General features: G+C 35.5%; 1 protein-coding gene across 2 annotated transcripts in view; it reads right to left on the bottom strand.

Annotated features, from left to right (window-relative positions):
- The window catches only part of PRKCB (protein kinase C beta), a 634,931-nt gene that overhangs the window by 182,026 nt on the left and 438,908 nt on the right, over positions 1 to 13,997 (bottom strand). The window lies entirely within an intron of this gene.

Raw genomic sequence — 13,997 nt, 5'->3', positions numbered from 1 at the left:
TTACATCTCCATTTTTTTACCTCTCTTCTATTATGGACTATGTCAAGTACATGAGCATAGCTCTTGATACTCAGCATGATATAATGCAAAGAATAATGGATTTGTATCTAAAGTTTGAGTACCTAATGATGTAATAGTTGTGTGATCTTGGACTAGTCATTTCATCTTACTAAACTTCATTTTTCTCATGATTCAAATAGGGATAAAAATACCCATGATGCAATTTAACATAATTTAAATTAAAAGCTGGAAAAGACCTTAAAATCTGAGTCCAACTGATGAGAGTAAAACTACTTGAGACAACCTTGTAAAGTTATGTAAAATCACCAACAAAAAGTTATACAAACTCAAATGATCTTACATCCTCTGGAGACAGGAAAATGAGTCTTCCAAAAATGTCTCCTTTCATATACAAACTCAAATGATCTTGCATATTCTTAGATTCCTGTATAAAACAGGTCTTCAGAAAATGTCTCTTTGCAAAATCACTTTTCTCTTGAGAATGATATTGCCCACCAAGGAAGTCCTTCTCTTGGTGTCTCTTTAACAATAAAAACCTTTTTTATCACAGACTTTGAGTTACTGAATTTCCTTTGCTGTGAACTCGCACCTTGGAGAACAAGGAAACTCTCACCCATTCCTGCCATACCTCTTCTTTGGTACCCTGCCCTCATCACAACCTCTTCATTTTATATATAGGGAAACTGAGACAAAGAGAATTTAGATGACTTGCCAGAGCCATGATTTTGAACTCAAATCTTCCTGATTCTAAGACTATTGCTATAACCCTTCTACACACTGACTCTCTTTTCATTAGGTTGCTATGAGAATCAAAAGAGGTAATATATAACATTTCTTGAAAAGCTTAAAATACCAGATAAACTGTTAAATTTTGTTAGAAGACCTGGGTTCAAGTCTTGATTCTGCCTATAGCATGCTATACAACACTAGGCAAGACAAGTCACTGCTCTGGAGCTTGGAGGCCTTTGGATTCTATAATCTCTGAAATCCCTGCCATTTCATACTTTGTGTTTTAAAATTCCTTCCAATTCAAATGAACAATTATTTTATAAAACATCAACTATAAGCAAAACACTGCATTACAGAAAAAGTGTAACAGACAAAAAACTATAATGTAGAAAGTAGCAAAATCTTTAAAATGCTAATAGGAAATCCAGAGAATGAGACAATTAATAGAGTTGTGACTGTAGGCAATTCATTTAACCTCTCTCAGTCTCAGTTTCCTCATGTATAAAATGAGAGTATGAGATGAAATGAGATAACATTTGTAGAGTGCTTTTCAAATTTTAAGGTATCATATAAAGGCTAGATGCTATTATTGTTGTTATCCTCAAGGAGCTTAGAATCCTTTGGGGACATTTTGACAAAAACAAATCAGTATGATATAGGGTAGAATATGTACAGACAAAGTAGAGATCCTGAGAAAATATATAAGAAAATTTGAGGTTGGAAAGATCACTCCAATCTCTCATATACTATTCTCTTTGATTTACTGAAGGTCACCCAGTAAGATAGTTAAAAAGATAAATTAAAATCCAGGCTTCCTGATTTGAAATCCAAATCCACATACTACAATTTGTTGTCTCTTTTATGTAGGAATGGGAGAGAAAACAGCCCTTACTAAAAGAGTGGATTAGAACAATTAGGGAAGGAGGTGATGTCTCTCTGTGATTCAAAAATAACTAAAAATCCAATTTCAGAGAGGAAAAAAGCTCTGTTCATTTATGTTTGATTAAAAAGTTCATTAAAATACAAAAAAGAAGCAGGATTTTATCATGAAAAGAAGGCAGGACTGAGAGACAGAAGATCTTATGTATGTTTGAGGGCTAGCTCTGCCTCATTTTATGACCTTAGATAATAATAATGACAATGATAACAGTGACAAAATTAAGCTAGCATTTACAGAGCTATGTAGATTTGCAAAGTACCATGAAAACCTTCTCTCACTATTCTTACAACAACCCTGGGTGATATTAATATCTCATTTTATAGAAAAAGAAATTTAGACAAGAAGAGACTAAGTGATTTGTCTGAGGCTAGATCTGAACTTAAGCCTTCTTGAACCCACATTCAGTGTTCTTAGTGTTCTTCCTACTTAACTACCTACCTGCTTGTTTAAATATCTCTCTCTCTCTCTCTCTCTCTCTCTCTCTCTTTTTACTCTAAGCCTCAAATCTGTAAACTTGGGACTATAACATTTGCAGTGCTGTACTGTGTGGGCGCATATTAAAAATCTCCTTTTTAGTCAAATTGAAAATATTAAGGAACAATATTTTTTCTCTAAAGCCCTTTCCTTTAGAAAGGTAAATGATAGGTCAGAACAAAAGGCAAAAAATCCTCTTTCACTGGGTGAATAGATGAAAGTTGGAGAATCTCTTGTGTTAAAGGTAGAGTATTAAAACACAGTATCTTTTCTCTAAGTCACATGATAGTTCTTCATCCATCCATATGAAATGATTTTCATTTTACTATTTATATAATATAATGATATTATATGATATAATATATAATGATTTCACTATTATCCATTGAGAAAGGATTAAGATATACATTGTAGGGAAGAGATTCCTTTCTTTAACTCCTGGGGTGAGGGGAGTAGCTGAGAAGGAGGGAGTCAATAACTTAAATGCTCAATTTTGGAATATTACCCAAGACTTTATTTTAGATCATTTTTTCCCTTTATGAGATGTCCATAAAGGGTTACCTGAAATCTTCTTGGTGTAGACTCATATTGAACGGTAGAGGAGTATTCTATTTCAGACTTCTTTTTCTCCAAGCTAGAAATGGTTTGAGTCTAAGATTCATGATAAAATGAAATTTTATTCTGACAGATTTATGCTACAATCAAGCTGCCTTAGTGTAATTAGATAATCCAGTGGAGATAATATGGAGTAAGTATATGGAATCAGGAAGATCTGAGTTCAAATCTGGCCTCAAGCATTTACCAGCTGTGTGAGACTGAACATGTTATTTAACATTTTTTTTTGCTTCAGTTTCCTTAATTGTAAAATGTAGATTTCACAAGATTGTTGTGAAGATCAACAAAGATAATATTGTAAACTACTTAGTACAATGTCACTATATAATAGAAGCTTAATAAATGTTTGTTCCATTCTCCACTTCAATTGCATAGTACTCTGTATTATGTGTGTATATCTATAAATATTTTGTTGTTCTCATTTCCTTTTAGCACAGGGTTGATGGAAAGAGAATACTTTATAAGTTATGGAGTGTCATGTACACATTCAAATGAGCTTATGTATACTGATTTTCAGTATTGTTTATGTCATTGCATTCATTATTGAGTTGAATATCTTTCATCAAAAGAGTTCTAAGATTTACTATAACAGTTAACCTCAAAGCAAAGGCCACAATCTTTAATCTATAATCCGGAAAATGTTCTAATCCTCAGTTTCCTTATCTCTACAATGAAAGTTTTGTATTAAGTGATTTCTAAGATCCTTTCCATAATTCTGCCACTTATGATTCAAGTCTATAAAACAAGAATTAGTGCTTTTGTAGACTGAGAAAAAAATTTGGGATGGATCACTGCTAGTTAGGAAACATAAGTACAGTTGTTACTATTTTTTCATAGATTTATAGTTGGAAAATTCATATGGAAAAACAAAAGGTCAAGAATTTCAAGGGAATTAATGAAAAAAAATCAGATGAAGGTGGCTTAGCTGTACCAGATCTAAAATTATATTATAGAGCAGCAGTTACCAAAACTATTTGGTATTGGCTAAGGAATACATTAGTTGATCGGTGGAATAGGTTAGGTTCAAGGGATAAAACAGTCAACAAATATAGCAACCTAGTCTTTGACAAACCCAAAGACCCCAGCTTTTGGGATAAGAACTTACTGTTTGATAAAAATTGCTGGGAAAATTGGAAACTAATATGGCAGAAACTAGGCATTGATCCACACTTAACACCGTACACCAAGATAAGGTCAAAATGGGTTCATGACCTAGGCATAAAGAATGAAATTATTAATAAATTAGAGGAACACAGGATAGTTTACCTCTCAGACCTGTGGAAGGGGAAGGTCTTTATGACCAAAGAAGAACTAGAGATCATTACTGATCACAAAATAGAAAATTTCGATTATACCAAACTGAAAAGTTTTTGTACAAACAAAACTAATGCAGACAAGATTAGAAGGGAAGCAATAAACTGGGAAAATATTTTTACAGTCAAAGGTTCATAAAGGCCTCATTTCCAAAATATATAGAGAATTAACTCTAATTTATAAAAAATCAAGCCATTCTCCAATTGAAAAATGGTCAAAGGATATGAACAGACAATTCTCAGATGAAGAAATTGAAACTATTTCTAGTCATATGAAAAGATGCTCCAAGTCATTATTAATCAGAGAAATGCAAATTAAGACAACTCTAAGATACCACTACACACCTGTCAGATTGGCTAAGATGACAGGAAAAAATAATGATGATTGTTGGAGGGGATGTGGGAAAACTGGGACATTGATTCATTGTTGGTGGAGTTGTGAACGAATCCAACCATTTTGGAGAGTAGTTTGGAACTATGCTCAAAAAGTTATCAAACTGTGCATACCCTTTGATCCAGCAGTGTTACTACTGGGATTATATCCCAAAGAGATTATAAAGAAGGGAAAGGGACCTGTATGTGCACGAATGTTTGTGGCAGCCCTTTTTGTAGTGGCTAGAAACTGGAAACTGAATGGATGTCCATCAGTTGGAGAATGGCTGAATAAATTGTGGTATATGAAAATTATGGAATATTACTGTTCTGTAAGAAATGACCAACAGGATGATTTCAGAAAGGCCTGGAGAGACTTACACGAACTGATGCTGAGTGAAATGAGCAGGACCAGGAGATCATTATATACTTCAACAACAATACTATATGATGACCAGTTCTGATGGACCTGGCCATCCTCAGCAAGGAGATCAACCAAATCATTTCCAATGGAGCAGTAATGAACTGAATTAGCTATACCCCAGAGAAAGAACTCTGGGAGATGACTAAAAACATTACATTGAATTCCCAATCCCTATATTTATGCCTACATGCATTTTTGATTTCCTTCACAAGCTAATTGTACAATATTTCAGAGTCTGATTATTTTTGTACAGCAAAATAACGTTTTGGTCATGTATATTTATTGTGTATCTAATTTATATTTTAATGTACTTAACATCTATTGGTCATCCTGCCATCTGGAGAGGGGGTGGGGGGTAAGAGGTGAAAAATTGGAACAAGAGGTTTGGCAATTGTTAATGCTGTAAAGTTACCCATGCATATATCCTGTAAATAAAAGGCTATTAAATTAAAAAAAAAAGATTTATAGTTGGAAGGGATCTAAGAGGTTATATAACTCAATTCAGAACTAAGACAAGAATGCCATCTATATCAGTCCTCATTGATTATCCAGTCCTCATTTGAGGGGTCCTAGTAATGATGAGCTTACTACTTCTGTAGATAGCCCATTCAACTATGGTATATTCCTAATCATTAAAGAGTTTTTTTCCATATATCAAGTTGAATTCTGCTTCTCTATAACTTTTACTCATTGTCCCACTTGAATCCAAGAAAACTCTAAGCTCTCTTATAACACAGTTCTTAAAACATTTGTGTGTGTGTGTGTGTGTGTGTGTGTGTGTGTGTGTAGCCTCTACATGACCCCTTTCACCAAGTCTTATCTTCTCTAGTCTAGGTATCTCTGTTTGATAAACCAATACTTGTCTGACATAGTTCTGTGTCTCCTCACCTTTCTGGCTGCACTCTTCTGGGGGTGATTCAACTTTTTGATGTTCCTCCCAAAATATGGCACTCAGGAATCACAATATCCCAAATGTGGTCTGACTAGCACCCTGGACAGCAACACCATCATTTCTTTGGAAATCATGCTTTTATTACTCCCTTTTTAAACTGCATATGGAAAGGGCCTTAAAGGATCAATATACTTTACATCTCAACTTAAAATGGCATGTTCTCCTTTGGCTGCCATGTAATGCTGCTGCTCATGACCTACTTTCCCTAGGGAGGATCTGGTAGAGTGAGCATGTGTTAAGAATTCAATCTCCAGAGTAAGAAGAATGGAGGATAATTCATCTGGAACGAAGTTCACACAGAAGCTATATTGGGAATACTGAGTCAGGCTATTAGGGGAAGAAGTGGAAAGGGCAGGGAATGTGTGTGGATTACACTGTATAAAAAGGACACATAGAGGAAAAGTATCTTCATGCTTAGTTTACATGGTGAAGTGAGTTTCTGCTAATACAGAGAAGCTATGTTGTTTCACTGTGCCACAGCTCTTGACTTCATCTCTTACAGTGGTTCAGGAAAATCATTCTGCAAATCCATTCTGCAATGAGTATAGGCTAACTAGAGACCTATTGTCCAAGGCCAGTATGATCCTCTTATATTAAGAGATATAATGCAATATACAGAAAAGTGCACTAAGCAGGAAATGTTCAGGTTCTGCCACTTACTGTGTGACCCTGTACAACTTACTTCAACTCTTTGAATTTCTGTTTTCTTATTGGTAAAAAAAAATATCAAGGATTTGGATTCAATGGTTTCTAAGGTCCATTGCAGCCACTAGTGGATTCTGTAAAGCAGATTAGAAGGGCTCTTAGTGGGTGGGTAGAAGCATGTGACACACTAGCAACAGCACTGTAATCATCTCTAGAATCTTATTTTCAACATTAATAGCCCAGGAACGAATTAGGTAAGCAACCCACGCAGGAAAAAGGAGACTCTTGCTGCCTGTCCAAAAAGACATTGCCTCTCACCAGCTTCCACAAATAGCAATAATAATGATAATAATTTCTTATATTTAAAGCTGTTTGACTTTCAAAGCATCTTAACATGCCTTATCACATCTAAGTCCTATGGTGGAAGAAGAATTGTTATTATTCTCTTCCTTTTGCTAAGAAGGAAACTAAGGAAGCAGTTAAATAACTAAGGTCTCAGCTTGTGAGGGAGAGATCTGTGTATGTGAGGAGGCAGGCTCTTTTCTCAGGATCACCAGGTTCTTTTATGATCCAGGACAAATTGTAGTCATGGATTAAGTAGGAGTCATCACTCCTCTCCTTAGGAGGTTTCAACAACTTGCTACTGCCTACAAGATAAATCACAAACTTCTCTATTTTGGTATCTATATCCCTTCACAATGCAGATCCAGCCTTCCTTCATTGGTTATTTATTGGGTTCATATCTGGTTCAGCTTTATAAACATAAGACAGAATCCCAGAGTTGAAATATTTCTGACAGCTGCTTAAAAAGAGGGCAGACAGCTTCATCTGCTTGTAAGGATATCTGACCTTCTCTGCTTCCCCCAACCTTTATACCCTGGGCTCAGTCCTACTGCTGTGGCCATTACAACATTACAAAAACAATCCCTGACCCCAAAGTCATAGGCCATCTCTAACTGGGAATGAGTAAAGTCAACTACAAAAAGTTAGGTTCTATAGTTCATGTGCACAAAAAAATATGAACATGCTAGAAACTTCATAACATCACTATAGTCCAGGCCCTCATTACCTCTCACCTGGAATGTTATAATAGCTTTTAATTGGTCTCCAGACTTTTAGTTTCCTCCCCTCTCTAACCCATTCTCCATACAACTGTCAGCACAAGCCTGCCCATATCACTCTCCTGTTCAGGAAAGCTATAGAATAAAACACAAACTTCTCTGCTTTTCATTTACAGTCATAAATAGTGTGAATAAAACTTATCTTTCCAGATATTTCAAATTATTTGCCTTCACACATTCTCTATTTTTATAGGACCATTGGACAGAACATAATATGAGAAAGGACCTTAGAGGTAAGCCAGCACAACCCTCTCACTTTACAAATGCAGAAAAATTAAGTGACTTATATAAGCTCATACAGGTAATAAGTGGCAGAGAGAAAATTCAGGTCCAGGGACTCCACACTTAGTATTCTTTTTACCATATGGCAATCCTCAGTATATGTCATTCCAACCTTCTTTGCCTTTGCCTGCATCTGGAGGTTCTTCCTTCTCACCTCTGTCTCTGAAAGGTTCACCTCTGACTTTCCCTAGTTGTTAACATGCTTCCTATTTCAATCTTGCCAAAGATACTTTTCATTTATTTACCTGGGCACATACCATACCTAAAATCCTAGGTCTAGAGCTGAAAAAGATCTTAGATCTAGTCCACCTCATTTTGAAGATGAAGAAACTAGGGCACAGGGAGATTTAATCACTTGACCAAAATCACACAGGTAATAATCATGAGAGGTAGGCTTTGAACTCAGGTCCTCCTGACTTCAGAACCAGTGTTCATTATACTGTGCTGTTGTATTCCTGTAGTAGAACCTTAGTGAAGACAAGGACAACTTCATTTTTGTTTTTGTATTGCTAAAGTCGAGCATAGTACCTTTCATATAGTTCATGAGAAATGAACAGGAGAAGAAAGGAAAAGAAAAGAGAAGACAGGAACTGTTTCCATTGTATAATTTTATGAAGAGAAAACTCAGCCCATGTCTGTTATTGGTAAATTAAAGTCTTTAATGGGAATTGAAGCTTGGACTGTATTACATAAATCACCATCCTTTGGACTTGCATGGGAAGATACTCTCTGCCTTACTAAACATTTTGATTACATTACAAGCCTGATTACAGAGAAGCCTACTGCAGGTCTCTAAGGAATAATTCTGTTCAGCCTCCCTTCAGATGGCAGGAAAAAATGGCTTGAAAAATTATTTCCCATGCCACAGTTTGATTACTGTGCTATAATCTGGTCACATTCTCCTCCAGACACTTAAATTCAGTCATTGCGACTGAGAATCAAGCTGCTGGAATACGGACAGTGTCACCTTCAGGAAAGCCATTCTCCCCCACTCACGTGCCAGCAGAATACTAGGCAATTCTGAAGTCTGCACGTAAAATTCTGTTCAGCTGGATCCTCTTCTCCCAAAGGCTTTTTCCCCCCTTTCTGATCTGCAGAAATTGATGATGCTGTTTACTTAGAGCCGAAAGCCATTTGCATCCCGAGTTGCTTGGCTTTCCAGAGCCTCTGCTCAGCTGACAGTTTGTAAGCCTAGAGATATCACAAACTCTGGGTGTAGCACTACAGTTCCAGACTGAGTCAGATTCTGGTGTGGCAGATTTGGGGTTGGTGGCAGACCACCCTAAGGTTGGGGTACAGAACAGGAGTCTGGTTGGAAGCTATCAACCAAGTGGCTTCTATCTCGAGTCCTCTAAAAGGATGGTGTGTCTTGGATAAGAACTGAATTCATGAATGAAAGCAAAATACTCTTAAAATACCTAGTTGTAATCCTCTTCTTAAAGACTGGATTTCATGGTGCCAATGTGTTGAAAAGGCATGAGATACACATGCAATTTAGAGCCAGAAAATAAAGCAAGCCAAGTCCAAATTCCTTTCAAAGGTAGGGAATGCCATATATTAAGTAATTTCCCTTTTCTCTCTTTATCCTGCTGCTTTCTCCACCTAACTAATCAGTAACTGTTGACTTTTTACTTATCCTTCAAGGATAATTTCCAATATTTCTTCCTCTATGAAGTCTTCCATGATATTCCAAATAAATTCTTTTAAATTACCATAATGCTTTTGTATACCTATGATATACTCATCATATTCTACTTTGCTTTATATTTCTACATCAATTTTATTTCCTTTTCCAGACAATAAGTTTCATAAAGAGAAAGTCCATGTTATTCATATTTTTGCTACTTTCTAGTACCCAGTAAAGAACTTTACATATTTACTCAACAAATATTGTAGAATGAATGAATGTCATCAGAATTGAGTGGATTTATGTAAAATCTAGTTTAGGCGAGATCAATCTGATTTAGAAGAAATGGCCTTCCCCCAAAAAAATGGCAAAAAAAGGAACTCAAGTAGATTAGGGAGCACAGGAGCCAGAGTTAGATAAAACTTTAAACATTTTACCATCAGATGAATATGGCCCCAAATATGTAAAATTTATATAAATAGCACCAATCTATTTCTGCATCAACAGCTTTGAGGTTGATTTGCAACTAAGATCATAGAATGTAGAATAGCAATAAAACTAGCAAAAGCCATTTATTAAGCACATCCTATGTGCCAGACACTATTAGTCACTGAAGATACAAACCAAGGAATAAAACACCCTTACTCTCAATGGTAGAAGGATCTTTAAAAAAATAGAACAAATAAATGTTCTAGATAAAAGGAAGGGTCCTTGAAATATAGAAGAGCAGAGCTGAAATACAGAATATTGAATGTCCACACTTGAAGGAACATTAGGGATCGTTTGGTTCAACACTTTCATTTTAAAGATGAGGACACACAAGTGCACAGAGGGGAAGAAATTTGTTCAAGGTTATTTAGCACATGAATGGCAAAGGCTGCACTTGAACCTTCATTTGCTGTCTCCTAGTCCAGTGCTCTTATCATTATCATGTCATAAAGTTCCTTCCTCTATAGCAGAACTCGGTTCAGTATGAAACCCCATACTTACATAAGGACAATACCTCATTATCAGGCACTATCATTTTTGAAGTGGCCCCAATGCACAACCACTAAAGACAGGTTTGTTTTTGTTTTTAAAGCATGATATTTCTTTTCTAATGGGACTGGACCACTGGTGATAACTATTCTTAAATATATTTCACTCTGTGAAACACAAGCGATGTTAGGGCTAATCTAGAGCCACCAAAATTCTGCTTCTTCTTTGAGAGGGAGGCTTTGTGCATTTTTGTATTTAAGTCACAAAACAAATTGCCTCAAACTCCTTTATCATCTCTGAGAATGCTCTGCTTCAGGGGAACAGCACAGCCTACGCTATAAGAACAGGAATTAAATATGCTTACTGGCAGCAATGAAATTTTCCTAGTGTAACTGACCTTGGGCTGTTCAATTCAACAAATTCAATTCAATTCAACACACATTTATTAAGTACTGACTATGTGTAAGGCGCAGTGCTAAATGGCATGAACGCAGTAATAGATAAGACACAGACATTACTCCCACTGCCCCAAATCTGAGTCACAATGTCCTCATCTCTAGCATAAGTGAATTGGACTAGATCAAATTTCTGAGGTCCCTTCTAGCAAGGATGCTCTATGTTCTAATAGTCTTTCTAGCTTGGACATAAAGTGATCTATGGTTTAAAGGCAACTTCTTGTGCTAAAATTCACAAGCCTACATGACCATGACCTAATTAGTAATCTGCACAAAGTTAGAGTCTACCCCAGATGTTGATGTGGACTATTTGTGCTAGACCTGTGGCAGAGAGTTTCAAGCTTGTAATGATCTGATCAGTCACAACCAGGCACAACATAACTTGATTCCAACATAGTGATGCCATTTTGGACACCTCTGAGAATAAAAGACATCAACCATGTGACTCTGAGAAAATTGTTTACTATCTCTTATTCTCAATTTCTTCATCTGTAAATGGGAATAAGATGAGTATTTACTATCAGGGTTTTGGTAGGATTCAAATGGCATGATTATTTAAAGTACTTTGAGAGTTCAAAGCAATAAATAGTTGTAAGCCTTTGTCAATTATCAATATCCATATCTTATGTTTTCCTTGAGAAAATTAGGTGGAAGTTGGTTTTGGGTGACTGGGATACTCAAAATAAGAATTCTAGCTATCGTGCATTTAGGATGCACACCCTTTTCCTCAAAGGGTCTTACAGTAAATCAAATCACATCCTTTTGTTATAACTTGTCTCATTACTGTGTAGCTTTGAAAGCACAGATCAAATGATGTTCTTGAAACAAAACCCTATGGACAAAGGGGTGGAATGCAATAGGGTTTAACCTAGCTCATAAGTGTTAACTCCTATCCCATGATTATAAAGAGGCTCTGCTGCACTAATTTACAAACAATAAAGTGAATCAAGAACAATTTTAGCATGAAAATTTTCTGAAAATTTCTTGGGATGTTGGGCAGTCAGGATTGGAATTTAGTAACTTCAAAACTGGGAAAGATACACAATTTTATATGCCTAAATACCCATGTGTATGTATCTGTATATATATATATATATATATATATATATATATATATATATGCATACACATTATATATATGTGCATACACATTATATATATGCATTATTTCACATTTGCACAACTTTTCCTTCACTAAAACCCTCAGAAACAAGTAGAACAAGCAAAATTATCTCCATATCATAATTGAAAAAAACTGAAGCTGATAAATCTGGAGAAGCTTGTTCAGGGACACATAGCTAATAAGCATCAAGCCAGAAATTAGATTTAGGTCACATAATTTCAGGACCAAAGTTCTTTCTTGTTTATCCTAGTACCTTTCTAGATGCTGAGCAATATTTATAAAATTTTGAGAAGTATAAATTTAGTGTGAATTTGGGCTTGTCCACCAAAGCATAGATCCTCTCTCAAAATGGTCATTTTTAGGACAAAGAACTTTTTCCTACAGCAGGTGGTAACTGAAAGTTCTTACTCAGGAAGTGATAAAAGATAAACAAAACTGACTCAAGAAATGCTGAAATCACTTTGTGGCTGCCTAGCAACAAATTAAGTCTGGGGGTATTCTTGACCTTTGATTAATGACCCAATCAGAAATGAATCAGGGCTGCAACAAATATTTTGCTGAGATAGGGAGGCTTTTCTCAGCTTCATGAAAGAGGTTTTTCACTTTGACCTTATGGAAGTTTTCATTGTCAAGACAATCTAACTAAGCATTGGGAAAGGTAGTGTAGTGTACAATAAGCAATGGGCTTGAAGCTAAGAGACTGAGGTCCTAATGCTTCTTATAAGCTGTGTGATCCGAAGTAAATCATTACATTTCTCTGTGCCTCAGTTTTTCTTTTTTCAAATAAGTAAGCTTAATATATATTCTATCTACATCACAGGATGGTGATAGATTTTTGTCAACATAGAAATACAAACTATTACTGTCATCAACTAGTTTCTTGAGTTCAAATGGGTTTTATGTGCCTAGTATAATTCAGCTCCAGGTTCTAGTTAGTAACAATAGTCACCTGGAGCAATCCTTTTAAAATCTTAACTTGTTAATATTCAAGTATGGTGGGAGAATGACTAAATTTATTTGGTTATTTATAAATTTAGAGTAAAAATATCTGGGTTCATGACCAATCAGGTCTAGCTATGTCACTATGAATAAGCTGTAAAATATCCTGAGTCTAAGTTGTTGGGGAAGAAGTTGTTTGTTTTTTTGTTTTGGGTTTTTTTTTTAATTTGTGTTTTTTTTTAATCTATAAATTGTAGAGCACAATATTTTTTTTTACATATTTCAAAGGATCCATAAGATCTAAAAGTAGATGGGAATCTAAGAGAACATTTAGTCAACCTTTCTTGTATTACTGATTAGATTCAAATCAATAAGCACAAAGTGATTATCATGTGTTAGCTATTGTGGATAAAAAAGGCAAAAATTAAATAATCCCTTTCTTTAAGAAGCTTCCATTTTCCTAGGATGACATAGGGGCATAGATACATTTTTAAGAAGTAAAGACTGGATAGATCAGGAAAGGTTTTGTGGAGAAAGTAGCACTTGAGCTGAGCCTTGGAGGAATCCATGGATTCTAAAAAGCAGAGGTTAGGTAAGAATGTAGTCCACTCTTGGATGAAAGTCTATTCCAGGGACATGAAGTTAGTAGATAAGTTTAAATTTGTAGACAAATTTGAATAGAACAAAAAATATGTGAAGAAGAATAGTGTAACTAAATCTCTGAAGATGGGTTGAAGCCAGGATATGAAGGACTAGCAGAGATGTGAATTAAAAGTCTATTATAATAGTCCAGGTGAGATCTGAACCAATCAGTGACCATGTGAATAGGGAAATAGGGATAGTTGTGAACAATATTGTGGCATTAGAATCCAGAAATCTTGGAAATTGAATGAATGTGATAGGGATGGTGATAAGGAAAATGTTGTGAATTGGGTAATGGTAAGAAAAGTAGTGCCTTCAACATAGAGAAGTTTAAATAAAGGGTGA

The sequence above is a fragment of the Sarcophilus harrisii genome, chromosome 1, assembly GCF_902635505.1.
Source record: "Sarcophilus harrisii chromosome 1, mSarHar1.11, whole genome shotgun sequence".
NCBI classification, from domain to species: domain Eukaryota; kingdom Metazoa; phylum Chordata; class Mammalia; order Dasyuromorphia; family Dasyuridae; genus Sarcophilus; species Sarcophilus harrisii.
The sequence above is the reverse complement of the archived record's forward strand: the minus strand, read 5'-3'. Positions and strand labels throughout refer to the sequence as shown.